This window comes from Parasteatoda tepidariorum, chromosome X2 (assembly GCF_043381705.1).
Source record: "Parasteatoda tepidariorum isolate YZ-2023 chromosome X2, CAS_Ptep_4.0, whole genome shotgun sequence".
Lineage (NCBI taxonomy): Eukaryota > Metazoa > Arthropoda > Arachnida > Araneae > Theridiidae > Parasteatoda > Parasteatoda tepidariorum.
In genome coordinates, this window is record NC_092215.1 from 56799790 (window position 1) to 56804472 (window position 4683).

The 4683-nt window shown below is 28.6% G+C and overlaps 1 protein-coding gene across 1 annotated transcript in view; it reads left to right on the forward strand.

The window, feature by feature from the left end:
- Window positions 1-4683, forward strand: part of LOC107453365 (sodium-dependent phosphate transporter 1-A) — a 20091-nt gene that overhangs the window by 2992 nt on the left and 12416 nt on the right. The gene's annotated exons all lie outside the window — the stretch shown is intronic.

A 4683-nucleotide genomic window follows, 5' to 3' on the forward strand; every position in this document is an offset into this window, starting at 1 on the left:
ATATATATATGTATTTTTTTCTTTTTTTAGAAAACTAAAATTTGTTTCATATTTAAGCTTTAAACTAAACTAAAAGCCATTTTAATTGTTTCATAAAAAATTATAATCTTTTGATTTCTCACAGGGACATTTTTGATATGCTGGCTACTCTCGTATAACAATTCTCATTACAGTTCCATTATAACGGCCGATGTTCTAAGTGTAGAATAAATGCTATTATAACAAAATGTTATAAATGATATATAAATTTGCACAACTCAAAATGTTTAGATTTTTATCATATAAAATGTTCATAAAAATTTATTAAAAGCTATTTTTTACAAGAAATATAAAAGGTGCATTTTACATCTTTGGGTAAAGTCACACATGCTTCTGTTCAATATGAGCCTTAATCAGCTTCTACTGAAAATATAACGCAATGCTCCAAAATAACGCTGCATTTTACATCTTTGGGTAAAGTCGCACATGCTTCTGTTCAATATGAGCCCTAATCAGCTTCTACTGAAAATATAGCACAATGCTCCAAAATAACGCAAAAATTAACATGTTTTTGAAAACAAAATTACCTTTTACTACATTTGTTTAATAAAATCTTCCTACCACTTGTAAAATTCATTTATAAATTAAGGTTGTTGATTTTAACGCGTGCTTTTATTTATTAGGAGCGAATGTGAGAACAATTTAACCTTTATCAGAAAATATTTGTTATTCTTTCTCTACTATGCGTTTATGGAAATGCTGAGTTGCTGGGCCTACAAACTCAAGTAACAAAAATACATTATTGCATTTAATCATTTAGAGAACGAAAATTTTACCTTATTTACATTACTAGCAGGCTCCGCTCACAGATCCCCTCCCTAACCCCCGAGAAGATCTCTCTTTTCTTCTTTTTCCCTTTAAAGGCTAATAAAAATAATTAAAATAAGGATTATAATTAATAAAATAAGATTAATAAAGATTATTTAGTTTATAAGATATAAAAGCATTATTGCCGCACGTAAAAATTATTTTGCTAATTGGTTAATAATAACAAAATGAACGATGAACCTGGATTTGAAAGAAAAAATTGTTCTGAAGAAAAAGTACTTAAATTAAGGAATTTAGTAAAATTTGGAACATGTGACTCAATAAGAAGTAATACATGAGAAGTTATTTTACTTGTTAACACTCTATCATACTAACTATATAATGTATAATTGTTCAAATTGGAAATTCACTTTACCCCTCTTGAGATATTATTAAAAAAAATCGATATTATGTATGATTTTTATTAGGAAACATCTCTTTTTCTTATAGTTTTTGTTCAATTTTTTTTATATTTTAACTTTCGACGTTTAGAGTCTTGTCTTGACATCAAGTTAAGCGTGAGCTGTTAAAAGGAAAATCTCGATGGAATTAATTTTTTTGACAACAATGGATAAATAATTTTTATTTAAAACGAAAGCAAAATGATCACTAATAAAATAATTGCAAAAAAAAGTTTTAAAAATCAAACTTTTTTATGTTTTTGCATAAAAAAGTGCGAAGTAAAGTAAATTCTAAGAATTGAGTTAATATAGATTCAGTTAATTTTCCGCATATTATGATCATTTTATATAAATTTGATCTTAAAATGTTAATCAATCTTAAGGTATAAAAACTAGTAAAATTTATAAAGAAAGCTGAAAAAAAGTCAGTTTTCTAATAAAAATAATAACATCAAATAAACTTTTTGTTTGCTTTCGTTAAAAATTTCATAAGAAATTTTTGCAACGCATTTTAAGACAAAAAAATGAACATTCTGTTTGGAAAATAAACAATAAACTGAGACTATATCAACTCAATTCTAATAAGTTATTTTATTTCTTACCTTTTTATATAAAAGCTTATAAAAGTAGTTTTTTTTTAATTTTTAAAATTATTTTATTTGACATTTATTCATCTTAGGATTCGCCACGTCCCTAAAAAAATTTTGTTTTTCTCTCAATAGTTTCTCCTCTTTGTAAATTTGGTACTAACAGTAAATTACGATATGAGGTCAGATGCACTTGTAATGCATGTAATTATGGAGAAAAGTCCATCAAAAAATCTACTTATCTATTTTTAACAGAGTAGACAGATAGAAACTAAAAGAACTCTCAGCCAAGTCCGGGGTTGGGTTTGAATCGACCCCATAGCTCTAATTAACAATACGAAATCATGCACAAAAGTGACAGACATGTATCGACATAATTAATAAAGCTATAACGTGACAATTTTTTTATTTATTGCCCTGGCCGATGGCTTTATCTTTATTTTATTTTACTTAAATTACAAGTTTTATTTTTGAAATATTCTTCCAACTGTTTTCCTTGCTTAGCAAGTAACAGATTCATTAAAAATAAATTTCCCACAATAGTACTACTATTTTAACATCATATAAGATTCTGTTTTAAGAGCCTAGATTTGGTGAAACTATAGGAGGGATTAGCAATTGTAATTTTTTTTATAAAATTCTAGCTAATTCGTAATCTGCGGTTTTAATTTTTTGAATTAAATGATAATAAAATTTCGAAAGAAGCTGTATACTAATTTTAAGTGTTAACAAATTTTTTTTTCCGACGTAATTTAAAGCTTCTTTTATCAACTGACACTCTTCAAAAAAAATGTTTCGCAGTGAAAAAAAGTTCTTGATTACGAATTATGAAATTGAAATTATTCTTTTTGATTCTTCGATTATGAATTTGATTTGTAAAGATTGAATTTATTCTTTTGAATATATAAGTGAATAAAAGATAGAAATAATCTGATAATTATACATTATTGTTTATTGATGGTAAAAATAAATCAATTTTCGCTGCTTTAACGGAGTTAAATTACGCAAATACCGCAGAAAAATATATTCTGGGAGATTTAAAAAATTGACAGCTATATGATATCTTTGCATAGAATAAGTACTATTGTACTAAGTACAGTGATGAAAAGATTACCAAAAAAAAAAGAACCACTCTAAATATTTTTTTAACTAATGATCGGATCTTAATGTTCTGGGACTCAATGATTCAAGTGAGTGTACTCATACATGCCAATTAATTAGTGCTGACGATATTTTAAGTTACGAAATAACAAACAAAAACGTACTTTTTCTGAATGCCTTTATTTAGCTGGACTCGAATTTCTGACCCACAAAATATAAGGGTGAAAGTAACCGCAATTGGAAAAATATGGTCCCAATAGTTTGGTCAGGAGAGAGGTTAGAAGTTTGGATCCCTTAATGTTAATTTTACTTTTTGTGTATGTCTCATCTCAAGAACTTTTTAAGCGAATTCAAAAATTTTTGCACAAAATAATACAATTCTTTTACCCAAAGATAATTCCATGCAAAACATAACTCTTGGTAAATATATTTTTTAATTATTTTATTAAATAATAGTTGAAAAAATTTTAAATTCTAAGGCATAAAATTTTTTATTTCATTTTGAAGAATGTAATTTTAAACTACAAAATACAATATCTGAGCGAAATCGGTCGGATAGTTTCTGAGAAATCAGCTGAGAATCTTGTTTTGAGCACAGTCATTTTATGTTTCTTTAACGCTTATTATAAATTAAATTATCGCAAAATATTACATTTTTATGTAGTTTTATACTAAATTTTCAAACTAAATTGCATAAAAATATGCACATTGCACTTAAAATTAACAAAGAATTATCCAGTTTGGTTTAGATACATTTAGAATATAACATATTAATAATAAAAATATAATCATGAATCTACCACTTTTACAAGAAAGTAGTTCACATATCATATTTTGCCTTATTAATGCCTTAAATTTAAAATTGGTTCATTTCGAGAGGATTATGAGATGTTTTAACTTCTGTAGATAGAAATTTATTATAATCATATTAAAATGAATTAAAATAGTAAATGAAGATAAATACGAAGATAAATAATAAATGAAGATAAATATAGGAAAGATCCTTACGAAAACTAAACTCACATTAGTCAACTATTTGAGAGGAAAATCCTTCGTCCAAAATTAGAGAAGTTTGCATATTTTATTTATTCAAATTATATAACTAAACCCTATCTAAGGCCGTGGCTGCATCTCCATGGAAATTGCAAGATGCGCTAATTTTGGATCGCGTGAGAGGGTTAACTAATTTTTCGAAAATAGCTTTAAAAGAACACGAGCAAATAAAATAATTTAGAAAGTACCGATTTAAATGCGGACAGATGAATGACCGAAGGTAGGGTTGCCAAATAAATATCCTTATAAGTAGACCGTAGCTATAGGTTGGGAACGAAGAAAACTTTTGGTTTATTTCTATAATTACAGGCCCGCAGTGGACTGATTGTTAAGACATCGTTCCCAGCAGATCGCCGAAGTCAAGCATCACTGGCTACGATCAGTGTGCGGGTGGGTGACCACTTGGATCAGCCTGCGTAGGGACCGAGGGTGTGCGGTATTGGTCCTCGTAAAACTGTTCTACCGTAAAGTGCTCGAATTCGAGTGCAGGTCGTCGGGCTACCGAAGCGGGTGTGCCATCCCTTCTGCAGAGGATCAAAATTGTGATGACATGTCCATTTTGATCCTCTGCAGGATCTCTTCAGATCATCCTCAGGGATGTTTTCCAGCAGGGCTAAAGAGAATAGAAGGGCTGGTTCACTCCTTTGAAGTATCTCTTGCCGCGGTCTGAAATAGAACACGTAGAGCACCTCCAT